Source organism: Magallana gigas, chromosome 5 (genome assembly GCF_963853765.1).
Source record: "Magallana gigas chromosome 5, xbMagGiga1.1, whole genome shotgun sequence".
NCBI lineage: Eukaryota > Metazoa > Mollusca > Bivalvia > Ostreida > Ostreidae > Magallana > Magallana gigas.
In genome coordinates this window covers 2,557,229-2,575,000 of record NC_088857.1, presented here as the reverse complement: position 1 = coordinate 2,575,000, position 17,772 = coordinate 2,557,229, and the positions used below count along the sequence as shown (strand labels likewise).

The following is a 17,772-nucleotide window of genomic DNA, read 5'->3' as shown; positions in this document are numbered from 1 at the left end:
CAACATATGTTTACACAAAATACGTTGATTTCTAATAATGTTTGACTTTTCAGGAGTCGCAACATTAACTTCGTGATTGTTTGATTCCCCATGCAACTGTTTCACTTTTCTTTCATAAATCATTGTGAGTTAAGTTGGTTTTGAGATATAGAGAGAATCATAATGATTAAATATTTTTGATTTAATCATATCTGTCGACATCGTATGCTCATATCGGTATTTTCATTCCTATGACATCGCCCCGTCACGTGACTTTCTAGACCAATCAGATATATTAAAATAATCATATTGAGGTATAATAATAAATGCTGCTGCATATCTGTATCTTCTTGGGTGGCATCTTTTCTCGCTTTCAACTATGTTTACTGAATATGGGCGGTGTATATACCCCCCTCTGACTCGCACGATCATTCGAACCATGGAACGCATAATCATACGTCCAATCACATTGGTGCACGTTCAATCATCCGCTCACTTAGTCTCTTGTGCGTTCCCATTGTATTATCTTTCAACAGTTGCTTTCATTGTACAACAGTCGCATACAGACGCAAGATAAATCGCAAGATTCAATGCGTTTACATTGCACAACGCTCGCTTAGATCGTGCGAAATTCGTACGAATACTTTTTTCATATGCAATTATTTCGGCAACAATTAACGATTCATATCTAATGTTTTCGGTCGCACGAATATTTGGTCGCTTCTGCTCGTGCGCCAATTGTGAAAGGGGTTTATATATGTACTTCTAACCCTAATATTGAAATGTTTACAACAAATTGGATTACTATCATAGCCAATCCATTCTCAGGGAACAATATATGAAGTTACTCGTGAACCTTTTTTGTTATTGTATATCTACTCGTACATATGCATTGTGCTATTCTTTACCTGCCCTAAAATAATAATCTCCGTACTAAAACAACTGTAGTGTAGTCACAATACATAGAAAGGGGAGGGGATAGTCCGGAGGTAATTTGATACTTGAAAAACATCCCATGTGACAGCTATAGAGGTTATTAAAAGTTTCCTTTTAAATGCAAAAAAACCTTGAAATAACTGAGGTATTATCACACTATTATCATCAAGCTTAATGTTGATAATTACTAGTAGTTTTTTCTCCTTATAAGTGTTAAAGAGCTTCTTTTGAGTGTCCAAACTACTTTTTTTTTATCTAAAAGGGTCATAAATAGTTCATCGCCAATAGAACTACTTCAAATAGGATCAGACCCACAGTAGTAGCCATTAATATAATTTGGAAAATTATTCCTGAGAAAATAATTGTGTGCACATATTATATCACTTTGAACAATGGATTTCAAAATATTAATTATTGTTGACCAAGGTATCGAAGAAATTTGGACAAGTAAATTTAATCTGAAAGAGAACATTCGAACTTTTAAAATATATCTTCTCCTTGAAGTTTAATTTTTGAAAACAGTCATGTCTCCATCGTTACGAACAATTTTTCCTGTTAACAGTAAAAACGGACATAACAAAAATAAGCGTGATAATTGATAAAATGAGGTTTCAAAATTTTCCACGGAAACAAATGTGAAACAAGATATCCTACATTTTTTTTTCCATTATACGAATAATGTTAGCACTGATTGCAGACATACCGTTTTCTTTGCTCCTTTGTATCCAATTTTTATCAGTCATATTTTGGAACGAACCTTTATGGAATATGTTCGGGCAAATAAGTTATTTGTTCGGAGATTACGAATTGTTCAGGCAAATAAGTTATATGTAGATTACGATTTGTTCGGGCAAGTAAGTTATATGTTCGAAAGAATTTGTTCCGAGAAATTAATTTTTTGTTTAGACAGATTAGGATTTGTTCGGACGAATTAATGTCCGTTCGGACGAATTAGCTATTTTTTCGACCGAATAAGCTATTTGTCCGAACGAATTATGATTTATTTGGACGAATTAGCTGCTTGTTCGGACGGATAAATTATTTTTGTTCGAACGAATTACGATTTATTTGGACGAATAGGTCATTTGTTCAGACGAATTAGAAGTTATTTGTTCGGACAAATAATTTAATATTTATTCGGACGGGGTAAGCTATTTGTTCAAACAAGTAAGCTTGTTTTGTTCTAGTGAATAAAATATTGGGTCTGAATAAGTTATTTATTATAACAGAGAGAGAGAGAGAGAGAGAGAGAGAGAGAGATCAAATAACTTATTCGTCCGATCAAATAACTCATTCGTCCGAACAAATAAGATTTATTTTTCACCTGGCCCCTCCGCGCTACTGTAGGTTACAGAAGGTAAATCTAAACAAGATACAACAATTAATGTATACTAGTATTTTGGTTTTCCAAAAAATGTCATGTGATTACAATTATCAAAACTCTGAGATCCAAAAACTTTATTCAAGCAACTGCATGCATGAATAATGAATAGACAGATCTAAAATTAATGAGGTGCTGATGAATTTTTTAGAGTGTTTATGTCACGACATGTAGTCATTATACAAATTATTTAAACGAAGTAAGAAGAAATGTAAAAATGGTGTGTTACGTTTTTCTAAATGCGGTAGCAGAAACCCAAGTCTTATAACCTTTGCAGCTCTCAAAATATAAATTATAAAGACGATGATCTGATAGATTTTAGAATTAAAAGTTTTCTGCGGTTATCATTCCTTTAGGATGAAGATATATTATTATTCAAACGGTATCTCAAAAATAATGCACACTTAACAAAAACATAAAAAATCAAATGAAACTTGCTGAACAGCTTCAAAATAATTATCAAACTGCAGATCAAGTTTACACCTTTGTAGTGTCTGGTAGACATATTTTCGAGAAAATTATTTTTTTATATTCCAATTTCTTCAATAATCGGGTTCGTTATCGGGCTCGATGTGTAATGTGGTCAGTAATGATAACGTTTATTACTTGTATCATTACTTTAATCATCTGTAACAAACATTTAAGTTCTGTAAAATAGTATCCAAGTACTGGGTTGTACATGTTATTGTCAGTATATTTTATTATGTTATAAATAGGTTTGTTATCGGGTTAGAACTGTTAAAAGGTTTTTTCGGACCATTAGAGTAAAACATGTCAAATATTATCTCAAATTACACTAGTAAATCAGAAAGAAAATATGTTACATGCATTCAGAGTAAAATTTTGAGTAAAAGTTCGTTTTTGATCAAGAGCAGAATATATATTTTGAAATTCATTGTTCTTTTATCTAGTATTAAAGTATAACATCTCGTTTAGTTCTTTAATAGTTGTATGCTTCGAACGGTAGGGGACTTGTATTGCTTATGCAATGCTCTCAGAATGCTTGTTTTTATTAATTTCGGTTAACTAACTTTAAATTCGTTAAATAAGCTTAGAATGAAAGCCCAATTTAATAAATCGAATTAAAGTAATAAAAATGTCAAATTCCTGATGAAAAGCGTGTAACGTTTTTGACTTTATTAATAAAATGGAGTATTTTGAGCCCAAATTTTTCATGCAACTTTATCTAAGAACCAACCCCCCCCCCCTTAAACAACGATTTTGAGTTTCAAAAATGTCATGTGATTACAATAATCAAAGCTTTGAGATCCAAAAACTTTATGCAAGCAACTGCATGCATTAATAATGAATGGACGGATCTAAAATTTATGAGGTGCTGATGAATTTTTAGAGTGTCTATGTCACGACATGTAGTCTTTATTCAAATTATTTAAACGAAGTAAGAAGTAAGAAGAAATGATGAATAGGTGTGTTAAGTTTTGCTAAATGCGGTAGCAGAAACTCAAGTCTTATAACCTTTGCAGCTCTCAAAATATAAATTATAAAGACGATGATCTGATAGTTTTCTGCGGTAATCATTCCTTCAGGATAAAGAGATATATTATTATTCAAACGGTATCTCAAAACGCACACTTAACAAAAACATTACAAAACTAGAGTTCAAAATTGATTATTGTCATCAATTTTATTATCATAAATTAAAATCTATAAAACAGAATTTTAAAAAAAATCAAAAATTCAAAAATTTGCATCCGCCAAAAAGAAGTGTTAGAGTATTCTACATTAGATAGAATTTTGAATAATGGCTGATGAAGGGTGATCAAAATATATTTTTTGACTATAATAATGTTAAAAATTTTCATATCAGGAACGCAGTTCGCAAAGAAAAGTTTGAGTCGTATGAAGCATTCCTCCATGAGTTCACCCTGCTGGTATTGTCTATCGACCGTTAGTAAAATGTAAGACTCGTGTTTGGGGGAAAATAATCTCACCAATGACTTAAGGAATACAAAAAAAGAAATAAAAGAATGGCGTAATTAATTAAATCTAATTAAATAGTTATAATACCAAACATTCTGTTAATGCATAAAACTTTCGACTTTATGCATAAGATACTTGATTACAAATAGATAAGGATAAGATAGTTATTGGATACTCTCTTTGAGGCATGGTGTGTACAATAACTGACACAAAAACAGGTGCTATTTATCTTGCGATTCTTAAAAATCGTGCATCACTCTTGCGAGTACACAAAACGTTCAAAAACGTTCGTACTAATGTACATGCGTTGCATTGCAATAATTTGGATGGTATTCGGTCGCTTTTGAATAGTTTGCATGTCCACTATTTTGAGGGGACTTGATGTGACCACAAAAACGTATGCAACGAATGCGAGAGCTCGTGCAACGTATGCGATAGCTCGTACGAAGCTAAAGAATTCGACCGCAAAGTGTTGTAAATTGCTCGTGCGCCAATTGTGAAAGGGGCTTACGTTAACTAAATGACATAATGCTAATTCTGTTTCGTACCTTTTGTTTATAAATCAAAATACACGTCAGAGAGATAATCGTAAGGAACGTTTAACGTGTTTTTGCTCGTGCACAAATGTCATTCCTCGATTTGTAAGGCAAATCTTTTCAGGTGATTTAAAGAAGTCATAAAATATTTATGTAAAATAATTGCTCTTCATGGCAATAGTTTATATCATAATTTAATAACGAATGTAAGGTGCAATAAGGTGAACAAAATTAATGTTCTGAACCAACGTAAGTGTCACGGGGTCGTTATTCCTCGTACAAAATAAATAAATAAATAAAAGGATGGTCCAGTTTCCAACTACTTTATTATGGCATTGGTGAATAATTGATGATAAGAAGGTGACTTGAAATGAAAACACTCATACAATTGACGCATACATTTTTATAATATTTAGATATTTTAATTTTAAGATAAAAACAATTAAAGAAAGTATTTCTCACCAAATTCGCCTTCAGTAAAACTTAAATGTAATAGTTTGAAACTAGTGACAGTCTCAAACTATTAAATCAGACCAGTCGTAAAACTGTAGCTGTCTGCTGGCAAACGAGTTATGTTCTAAAATCATGGTGCAAAACATTATAAATTAAGTGTTATCACTCACACTTGCGCACTGACCATACACACCCATGAAAACCTGTTTTTCCACTACCAAATATAGACATACAGTAGTAATTACCGTATTTGGTGAATCACAACCCAAAATAACACAATCACGTGACAGAACACGAATACCAGTCAAACACGAGTAAACTATGAATGAGTTAATAATGAAATGTATGGATGAATGAATGAGTAAATAAATGAATTACTAAATACTAAATTATACTCAATTGTATCCCTGTGACATTCTCCCCCGCTTAAATAAAATGTCTCCTGACATTTCTTAAGGGAGAATACTGAAAAGAATAATAACCTCTCCAAATCATATAACTTAATACTGTTACTAAATATTTAAAATATATATCATTCATATTAGAATAATATCATGTTCTACCGTCTATGACATATTCTATCGACAAAATCTAATTAAATCATCTTATCAACACTAAAATAATCATACCACATTCTACTTATACTACAAAATTAAAAACAAATATTCAAGAAAATATGTAATTAAAATACAACACAATATGCGATTCTGTCTGCAGAATTTCACTATTCTACCTGTGACATTCTCTCCTTGTCATACATACCAGACGTGGGTTTGTTGGGGAGATACCCAGGTACCATACCTTTCTGGGGATTTTCTAACCCTTTCAGACCTCCTTGGTTCCGTTATTTCCGGTGTTGGCGATTCAAACGTTTTTGTTGAATTCCTTGTGATAGATGACCGACCAGTTGAATGAGATGATCCCATTGTGGAGTACTGCCGAGAACTATCATATGAATCTGCCGTTGATTTTCTTTCTGAAATACTCAAATTTCGTTTAGTTTTACCTTTCCTTTTTCTAATGATAGTTCCTTCATCACTGGATTCTGATTATGAAATATCTGATTTCTCTGTTGATTCTTTGTGCTCTGGTCTTGGCATCTTCTCAGTTGACTCTATAATTGAACTAGAAGATTCAGTTATGCACATAAAAGGCAATAAAGGATTTCACTGTAACGTTCTTATTTTCCCAGACACCTCATTTTTGACTCTATAAACTGGAATGTTTGAAACAGGCTGTTCTACTACAACATACGGGTCTCTCTCCCACTTATCTGAGAGTTTGGCTTTGCCTGAAAACACTAACATTTTTACTAACACTCGATCACCAATATCTAGTTTCTCAAACCTAACACCGTGATCATAATTCTCTTTATACCTGTTCGAGTTCCTTCCGATGTTACCCCTTGCCATCTTGTAAGCGTAGAGTAATCATTTCTGCAACTTCTGGACATAGTTTTCTCTACTTCTAACCTTTTCTTGTGAATCCTCTAATCCCAGATAGGCATCGATGGCTAATCGTGGATTCCAACCAAACATAAGGTAGTGCGGGGAAAAGCCTGTAGTCTCGTGCTTTGTCGCGTTATAAGCGTGAACTAACGGTAAAACGTAAGTTTTCCAATCTTTCTTCTGCTCATCGTCGAGTGTCCCCATCATTTTGAGAAGCGTCTGATTAAATCTTTCTACCTGACCGTTACCCATTGGGTGATACGGCGTCGTTCTACACTTCCTTACTCCGGCAATCTTGCAGAGCTCCCTAATAACACTACTCTCAAAGTTTCTCCCTTGGTCGGAATGTATACGCTCTGGGAAACTATAGTGGCAGATAAATTGCTCATACAGTACCTTTGCTGTTGTTGATGCCAGTTGATTCCTGGTCGGAACAGCCATTGCGTATCTCGTAAAGTGGTCTGTTATTACAAGTATATATTCATACCCACCTTTTGACTTCTCCAGAGTAAGAAAATCAATACAAACAAGTTCCAGAGGTCTTGTTGTATGAATGGACACCAATCCAGTTTTTGGTATATCTCTTGTCTTGCTTCTTACACACCTCTCACACTTTTCTACCTTGTCAACCACATATGCATACATATTGGGCCAGAAGAATCGCTGTTGAACTAACCAGTAGGTTCGATCTCGCCCTTGATGACCCATGTCATCATGCAGTCCTATGAGTACACTACTCCTATACTTACCAGGAAGAACTAGCTGACGAACTTCCTCTCCTGCAATCACCGCCTTTCTTACCAAGATTCCTCTCTCAACCACCAGTTGTCTCCATTCCCTTAAAAGTAACCTGACTGGTTCTGATTCCTGTTGCAGATTATTACCAGATGGTTTGACCCCGCCGTTTAACAGATCCTTGACTCTACTTATAACTTTATCCCACTCGATGTTGCTAAGCTTCTGCGGTGTTTCATCGACTTCTTCTGACTTCAGCTTCATTGACTTTCCAATTACACAGCTCTCAGCTAAAGGGTTAACCTTGTTGCACACACATTACATTACGAACAATACCTCTAATGTACTTAACTTCATTAGGTTTTAACTTAATAGGAAATCTGTTCGTAGTTTTTACAGGTAAACAACAGTTCAAATTCAAATTTTCAATTGCACTTTTCCAAGCACTGTCGGACATATCTGAAAATTCTTTACAATATCGAATTACATTGGTACCCACCATGACAGGGATCTTAGAACTGTAGTCTGAAGTCTTTGTCACTAGAACTGGGACAAAAAGTGGTTCTTGGAGAAATGGTAGCTTAACAGAAGCCTCAGTATAACCAAGAAATGGTAACTCACTGCCATTTGCGCCGTATACATTCAGCTGAAATTCTGAAATGTTATGTAATTCAGGCTTGTTAGTCAGAGAATTATAAAACTCTTCTGATACCGTAGTGACCATAGATCCACTATCTATGAGACCAATGACCTCTTTTCCACAAAAATTAACAGTACTTGTATTTGATGGACCAACCATTCTCTTTTCTAAAGTTGTAGGGCACTTACTTTTCTCTTCCATTTGCCCTGCAGTGGAAGAGACTACTCTTTTGGGTCACTCCTGATTTTGTCTTCAAACGGTTTCTTGAAATACCTACCTCTGTTGTTTCCTCTGTTGTACGAATGCCCCCTGCGAAATGCTCGTCCTCTGCCATAAAACCTAGTGTTTGGAGGAGATCATTCATTACTTTGATTATGCATTAGTTCTTCTTTCTCTAACCTTTTTTCAATACTTTGTAGTGTCTTGAGTAACTCCTCGTTAGTTGTAGACTCTTTCTCTACTCTTGCTGTACCAAGGGTCTGATGAGCTGTCGACTTTTCGCTGGCCTTACTGCTGCATAGTTCCTCCTGTTCAATCTTTCTGATTTCTTTAAGTAAACTCTGAAAATCTTTCACAGAATCAAAAAGATACCTAGTTGCACTTCTCAAAGGTTTGCTTTTAAGACCTGTCCAAAATTTACTACACAAGATAGATTCTTTTGCAGCATCACTGATATGACCCTGTTTGATAGCTTTACACAACGTTGACTCTAATCTTGAACCATATTGAACAATAGACTCAGTGTCCTTTTGACAATCATTATAAAAGCCCTGCATTAAAGTTTCACTGCTACTGCCTAAGCCGTAAAAACCTTCAAGTTTAGCTAAGACCTTATCTACCGTAGTTGATTCCCCAAGGGATACCAACATTGACCTTGCTTCACCCCTTAAAGAATTTCTGATAGTCTGAAGAAATAAAGCCTCAGGAATAGCATGCGAATTCTGTAAACATTTCACTTCAAAACTCCAAACATCGTAGCTAACTTCACTCTTGTTTGGTTCAAGACTACCACTGAATATAGGTAATTTAGGTGTTACATCAAAATTACTTTGCAGTAATGATGCATTCGAACCAGGGAAATTGAATGGTCCAGCATTTCCTATGATAGGAGTGCTAGCTTTCAATGCCATAAGATCGTCATATTCTTGGTTACTTATTACCTTATATCCGGGTTGCTTTATACCTGGTTCTACCAAAGATGTATTTGTTTTTGACAATCCTCGGCCACGCCCCTTCTTTGGCTTCGCTCCCGCTTCTTGATCAACACCTGTTAGGTTTTCACCTCCTTCTGCCATATCAACAATTCAAAATCTGACAAAAACAAACTGCAAACTGATGAATTTAAAGCTGAAAATAAATCGGCACTAGAATGAATACTTAAATTGCTCTATTGTTTTCAACCGACACTCTAGATACTTTTAAGCAACACTTAATGCAACTAGTCTACTCACTACTGCACTAATTAATCACTACAGTTATTAATTAATCTAAGCTATATGATGAGTATACAATCATGCAAATGAATGATAATGATAGTTGTAATAAGAACAAAAAACAGATGACAAAGAATTTGAGTTCAGTACAAACACTTCAGAACTAGTAAACCGACTGAAAAATCAACTCAAACTTGAAACCAAAATTCAAAATGAATTTCACCGATTTTCAGCAAGATTCTCACATTCTGTAAACAATTAGTGCTTGATATGCTCAAGTAAGTGCAGTAAAGGGTTAGTTACAAATCTGATTGTCTTCGTCTGGATCTGTCAGCTGTCAATGGCCCTGAAATTTAAGTAAAAGTTATTTAGTTTACGCGAGGTTACTCAAACTCACTAATTAAACACGCAAGCTCTATCACACATGAAATGATGAATGGTACAATAGCAACATGAGAAATGAAAGAAATGATAAACAGTACAATGATAGAAATGAGAATAAACACATAAGATATATTCAGTGTAAAATTATATCACTCGCAGTCGGTCACAATAAGTTCACTGAAGTCACTCAAGCGAAACTGAGTGTTCGACTTTCCTCGCCGTCCTAGATTTTGACCCGATAACAGTCAATCACGCACGGATCCTGTATATACGGTCGCTATCTTCCGGAATTCCAATGGCCTGGCCAGAATATTCAATACATGAAGTAGAAATAACAGGAAACACAGTGATGCATTTCACACAAAATCAAATATTTGAGCGCTCACATGAATATATATACCGGTATTTCTGTTTTCCGGATGACGGTTTTATATTTGGAACTCGGTCACCCGAGTCGACTTTGTCGTACGCACGTGCCAGATGAAACTCCCAATGTTTTCCACAAGTAAGGCCTATATGCTAGGACAGAAGTTGGAATTTTCGTTGGAATATTCGTTGTTGGATACGTTGGATGCGTTGGGCGCCATTTGTCACGGGGTCGTTATTCCTCGTACAAAATAAACAAATAAATAAAAGGATGTCCAGTTTCCAACATCACTTTATTATGGCATTGGTGAATAATAATGATGATAAGAAGGTGACTTGAAATGAAAACACTCATACAATTGACGCATACATTTTTATAATATTTAGATATTTTAATTTTAAGATAAAAACAATTAAAGAAAGTATTTCTCACCAAATTCGCCTTCAGTAAAACTTAAATGTAATAGTTTGAAACTAGTGACAGTCGCAAACTATTAAATCAGACCAGTCGTAAAACTGTAGCTGTCTGCTGGCAAACGAGTTATGTTCTAAAATCATGGTGCAAAACATTATAAATTAAGTGTTATCACTCACACTTGCGCACTGACCATACACACCCATGAAAACCTGTTTTTCCACTACCAAATATAGACATACAGTAGTAATTACCGTATTTGGTGAATCACAACCCAAAATAACACAATCACGTGACAGAACACGAATACCAGTCAAACACGAGTAAACTATGAATGAGTTAATAATGAAATGTATGGATGAATGAATGAGTAAATAAATGAATTACTAAATACTAAATTATACTCAATTGTATCCCTGTGACATAAGCAAATGAATTTCTTATTCATGGATAACTAATTGACTTAAAAAATGTGTAATGCAACAATATTGGCAGGCATTTTGTAAACTAAATCCCGAATGGCATAACGGTCACCAACATGAACACACGATACAGTAAGGTCAAGGATTCACAAAAAGGGAATGACAACACTATTCTGTTCATTATTGAAAATAAGACATTTTCAGCTCATGTAGCTTTTAATAGTTCTCTACTGGTTTCACCAGAGGGGACTACAGCTTTCCTCTGTGTCCGTCTGTCCCACTTCATTTTTCCACACTTTTTTTTCTTTTTGCGTTTGAGGAATAAAATGAAACTTGATGAACCGCTTCAAAATTATTATCAAACTGCAAATCAAGTTTACACCTTTGTAGTGTCTTGTAGACATATTTTCGAGAAAATTATTTTTTTATATTCCAATTTCTTCAATAATCGGGTTCGTTATCGGGCTCGATGTGTAATGTGGTCAGTAATGATAACGTTTATTACTTGTATCATTACTTTAATCATCTGTAACAAACATTTAAGTTCTGTAAAATAGTATCCAAGTACTGGGTTGTAAATGTTATCGTCAGTATATTTTATTATGTTATAAATAGGTTTGTTATCGGGTTAGAACTGTTAAAAGGTTTTTTCGGACCATTAGAGTAAAACATGTCAAATATTATCTCAAATTACACTAGTAAATCAGAAAGAAAATATGTTACATGCATTCAGAGTAAAATTTTGAGTAAAAGTTCGTTTTTGATCAAGAGCAGAATATATATTTTGAAATTCACTGTTCTTTTATCTATTATTAAAATATAACATCTCGTTTAGTTCTTTAATAGTTGTATGTTTCGAACGGTAGGGGACTTGTATTGCTTATGCAATGCTCTCAGAATGCTTGTTTTCATTAATTTCGGTTAACTAACTTTAAATTCGTTAAATAAGCTTAGAATGAAAGCCCAATTTAATAAATCGAATTAAAGTAATAAAAATGTCCAATTCCTGATGAAAAGCGTGTAACGTTTTTTACTTTATTAATAAAATGGAGTATTTTGAGCCCAAATTTTACACGCAACTTTATCTAAGAACCAACCCCCACCCCCCTAGCCTTAAACAACGATTTTGAGTTTCTACAATGTTAACTAAATTCTAGAGACATTACTTTATACACATACTGCATGAAATTCATTTTAAAAAATTGATATTGAAAGAGCATTCTATATTTATTTGGGGAAAAACGAAGTATCAGTGCAAAAATGTCAGGAATAAAACTGGAGCAACTTCATGCCGAATGAATGTGTTCTTAGTGTCTATCTTATCATCATTACGACTAGCCTTAAGGTATCCCATTCCTCAAAGTTGTTGTATCAAGAAACGCTTGTTTAGTATATGATTGAAATCTGTTGATAAAACAGTTAGAAATTACAAAGGAAAGGGGGGGGGGCAGTTTTCAGCCCTCTGATTTATGACAAATTAAATTAAACCATTTTGCACCTAAAATGCAATTTCAGCCGAATGGCACTTGTTGCCAGTATATTTTTATTCAACAGATTTATTTCATCAAATACTGTATTTAATCTTGCATATTGATCAGACTAAATACAGTGATTCAAAAATAAAAAATTAGCTGAAGCGGCATACATGTACATTTTTCTTCGAGACATTTTGCACTTTTAGTAGTGACAATTATAATTTGTAATAAGAACTTTTGAATATCAAGAATTTTATAAGATAAATTCAAGTTGCCTAATTAAGTATGTACTCCTATTTTGACATAATAAAATATGGGGGTGAGTGATGTAAAATTTTAGATAAAGGGCTTCAAAGATAAAATTCTTGCAAACTTTGGCTTACAAAATTTCATACTTTTTCTGATATTTGCATGATTTTCTGCTGAAAGTCTATCATACTGTAAATATTGTCACACAGAACTTGTAGAATATGTTCCGAAGCTATCAAATGTTAAACATGTTCGTAATAAATAAAGTATGAAATAAGACAGGTTTACTGAAATTTCATCAAATTGTTTATTTCTACCTTTTTGTCTAAAAAAATCCGCATGATTTTTTTTCTTTCGAAAACCTGTTTCTTTAATGAATTCAATATGGGTTTATTTTACAAATGCTATGCACTTATGAAATAATGACATATCTTTTTGTGCTGGTTAAATAAAAAATAACAAGTTCATTTTAAATATAGTGACCAGGTGTGCAATGAAATCAACATGTGACGAGTGATATACCTTAAATAATGAATAAAATTAATGTAACTGTTTCCGCTTTGCTAAGCTTATACGCGACAAATGGCATTAAAGCAATATGACATTTTAAGTGGGAAAAGGTCATACTAAAAGTGTCATATTTAAAAAGGATAAACATTTCGAGTTCGCTACTTTTTGTACTTCTTTATTATGCATGTTTTAATCATTAGTCTTTCCATGGATCTCTGAGGATATACATGTACATAAACAAGGCAGTTTAATGTTTGCATGAAATTTGTCGGAATTAAATCGTCGTTTGTTACATTTATGACCTGACCTGATCAGGAGATCGATGCTGTTGACCTTGGTTGTTTTCTACATCTGATTCTGGGAATTAGAGTCTTAGGGAAATATCGATCCTTTTTTAAGGTCAATATTTAGTCGTATGATAGTTCTTCGTGACAATTTAGGATGAAAAAATTTAGAGATCAAATAAATCTACACGGTTTTTGATGTCTCTTTTGATATAACGGATTACAATGAACAGTTTTCAGGTGGCCCTTTTTCTAAGATTAATAAAATGAAATAATTTAACATTTGTTATCAACTTTGTTTGTTTGAAGAAGCAGTACAAATACGGCGTCAAAATAGCACAAAACCCAGGTCAATGTGTGTATATATATATATATATATATATATATATATATATATATATATATATATATATATATATATATATATATATATATATATATATGTGTGTGTGTGTGTGTGTGTGTGTGTGTGTGTGTTAGTCCTTTACTTAAGCATAGCGCAGTTTCCTCAAAATCTCAGTATGAATCATGAATTTCAAAAATTAAAATGCTAAAAATATATATGCATCGTGTGACCTCTAAAACTTAGTTATTCTCATTACATATCATAAAGTTTCCTTAAATAAGTGGTTTCATAACATATAAGTTTGCGATTGTTATTGAATAGGAGAAAGACACGATTGCAAATCTAGAGCACACATATTTTAGCAAATTTCACTGCGCTATCAAACTCATTTGCCATGTTTGGAGCATTTGTGTTCATATGCTAGATCTAAAAATCAATTGATTAGAAGTGTAAAGTTTAAAAGATTTCGGAAATCAGTGAAAAAATTAAACAAGACACGATCACCTTGCGAGCAACATGTAGTTCTTCCGTTCGATTTTTAGAAGGTGATATGATATCATCGACTTTGATTTTCGAAGACAAAACGTGATTTGGAAAAAGGAGTGGAAAACTAATGCTTTTTCTTATCTTTCTCTTACGTTGCCTTTAAAAATACTTGCATTTCTTACGTGTACAATCGAGATAGAAAAAGATTAAACTTTTTATTACCTCTATCTTAACCCTAACAGGTTAAACGCGTGAGAAAAACATAGCATTGTTAGGATATATAAACGTATTATACCTACAATGTAATTTTGCTTTTATTCTGTAACCTTTCACAATGATCTCTGAGTGAAGGGCTACAGAAAAAAGACTTTAAAGCCCTCTGGTCCCCTAATTTTAGAGGCCAGCCCTTTTTTAATAGCAAATGAAAGGTCATCTAATTCTAACTAAGCTTGGCTCAACAAATATTAAGAAATTCATTACCGCTCTTGATGACAAATATGAGAAACAACGTATTAGGGGCTGATCCCTTATCTCCTTATAGGGGCCGTTTGACGAAATTTTGAAGATTGCATAATATTTTGAGCTTCCTTTCTTCTATACTGCATTTAAAAATTTTCAAAATTATTGACATTTGGCCCCTAAAAACCCCAAATTACGTAACGCATGATAAAATCATTACATTTCTTGGATGCATAACTTTAAGATAAACATATTTTCTTCAATAATTTTTCACATAGCATCTCTCAGTAATGTGCTACAGATGAAAGACTTTAGAGCCCTTTGTTTTCCTAATTTCTTGATATCAAATGAAAGATCTTTTAAATATAAACTTTTTTTTTACATTACATGTCTTTACAAAATATTTTTCAGAAAAGAGATAAACATAGAAAACATCAAAAAATTATGAAGTTTTTTAAGTCTCATTGTTCAGGTCCCGGCGAGCTCCAACGCTTTTTGCGATATATGTGATTTTTAACATTCATGCACAGTTTCAGTTTCTTTCGTCTACTATTACTGAAACTTTCAAGTTTATATCTGCTATAGTTTACGAGGAGTACTGCCGACAAAATACCCTTCTAAAAATCGCTAAAATGACGATATCTCAAAAGCGGATTTGACTTCATCAATAAAAAATATTCAATAAGGTTCAGATCATTATCTATACATCGCAAAGTTTCATGAAAATCGATCGAGCAGTTTCCGAGACCTCACGTGTACAAAATTTGTAAGAATAAAATAATATCAAAGAATAGGGAAAAAGAAACAAAGAAATAACAAAAAAGTCTTCCGTGGTAAACGAAGGACCTTAAAAATACACGTGAAGCCGCAAAGAAGCGTACATAGCAAAATGTGCCACATACGTTTCACATACGTTAAACATGTGTGATACGTATGTGACCCCACGTACGTTTAACGTGATTTAAGTACCACTTGTGTTTAACGTACGTTAATGAACATATGTGAAACGTATGTTACACGTGTGTTAGAAGTACGTGATACATTCCATACGTTTTACTATGTGGATCCAACGTACGTTTTTCACATGAATTACATGCATATCACATGCAAATTGCTTAATATTAAACTACTTGAATATTTTTAATTTTTCAGTTCATTCTTGATATACTTCATCTTGCTGCTTGAATCACTTCAATTGATACTCAGTAACTTCAGTGGATCTTTGGAAACATTCATTTTGCATTTCGAGCTACTTGTTAATCTAAAATTAGAGTTACAGAAAAAAGACAGTTTCGAGATTAAAAATGAATGATTACATTTAGATTTATACTGTTGTCATTCTACTGTGCTTTAATAGTTTCTTGGAAAAAAAACCCAAAGAATTTTACATTAAATTTCATTGTATGATAAAGTAAAATTTATAAATGCCTCGGTTGCTTTTTTATTTAACAATATTGTTAAAGAATAACAGGATCCATTTATATTTTATTGCAAATACAACATGAAGAAAGTTTACAATTGTTAATAATTTTTCTTTTATTTGCAAGCTCTCAGAGAGAGAGAGGGGCCAAATAGAAAGTCAATTACAAGTATTGATTTGACAAAATAATTTTTTACCTCTAGTATATTCATCCTAATTTTTGTCCACCTCCAACTTCTTCCTTTTTAATGTTTTCCCATGACAATGCTTGTTTGAACTTCTTTCTAAAATTTTAATACAAACTTAAGTACATACAATCATTAGAGTTTTTAAATACACGATAAAAAATATAATTTATACGAAAAATATGATTTATACATGTAAGCGGAAAGCAACGTAAACAGGTAAATATTTTTTTTATGCAAATAAGCTTGAATCATTTGGGTGAAATGATATTCTAAAGTACACTAACACATAGTTTCACATAGTCCCCAGAAAAGTGTGTGTGTGCATGCATTGGGGGGGGGGGCAACTCCTTGATAATTCACTTTTTATATGAAAATTTAAGAAAAATCTTTGCTGAAACCAAAAAAAAAAAGAATATAGGGGGGTATGGGGTGGGGGGGGGTGACTGGATACATGTCTGCATTAATCCTTATCCTTATCTAAATTGAATTACCTTAATATGTCACTAAATTAGCAACCACATTGCAACTGTCTTTGAACTCCGCGAAGAACTTTTGGATCCTGGATCATTTATTACAAAATCTTCAGGCTACATCAAAACAGATCTTTGAAACGTCTGTATTATATCCATTTGCTACAAAATATAATACATGCATTAGATAAATAGATATATCAAAATTTTACACTTACTAAGAAATACAAATGTACATGTAGGTGTCATGCAACAGATTATCATTAATGATCCTGAACACCCAGTGACTTCTACTGTAAATGAAGTATGTCATAGAAATCCATACCTTTGAGTTATTTATAAGGTTGGATTTGTATGGAAAAAAAAAATTCCCAGCGGTGTTGATGACCCTTAAAAATGTTTAAATTGTGAAATGCATTGGTACATGTATGTGTACTTGCATTATGATTTTATCAATTCAAAGAGACATCTCTCATTGACTGTGTTAGCTGGTTGATGTCCTCTTCCAGGGATATGTCAAGCAGCCAATGGATGCCTATAGAAAATTTTCAATTACCATGCAATAAGAATACAACTTAAGGTAGCTCCATACTCGTAAAATGCTCTGAGGAAAGTTGAAAAACCGAACTGATTTCGACTTAATAGACTTAAATGTCATCAATTGTTAGAAAAAATATACATGTCATCACACTTTTTGAGATGCCAGAAAAACATAAACTAAAGCATATTTTAGCATTAGAAAAATTTATTTTTTTTCTGTTAAAAGTAAAATCTTGTAGGCAGAAATTTGTTTTTCTTGTTTAATTTTAATGTCAA

General features: G+C 33.1%; 1 long non-coding RNA gene across 1 annotated transcript; it reads right to left on the bottom strand.

The window, feature by feature from the left end:
* Window positions 1-16,531: 16,531 nt before the first annotated feature.
* Window positions 16,532-17,244, bottom strand: LOC117681176 (uncharacterized). Its single transcript, XR_010713894.1, has 2 exons — window positions 16,978-17,244; window positions 16,532-16,582 (listed from the first exon to the last, which is right to left on the bottom strand). It is a non-coding gene; the product is annotated as an uncharacterized lncRNA (long non-coding RNA).
* Between the last annotated feature and the right edge of the window lie 528 nt (window positions 17,245-17,772).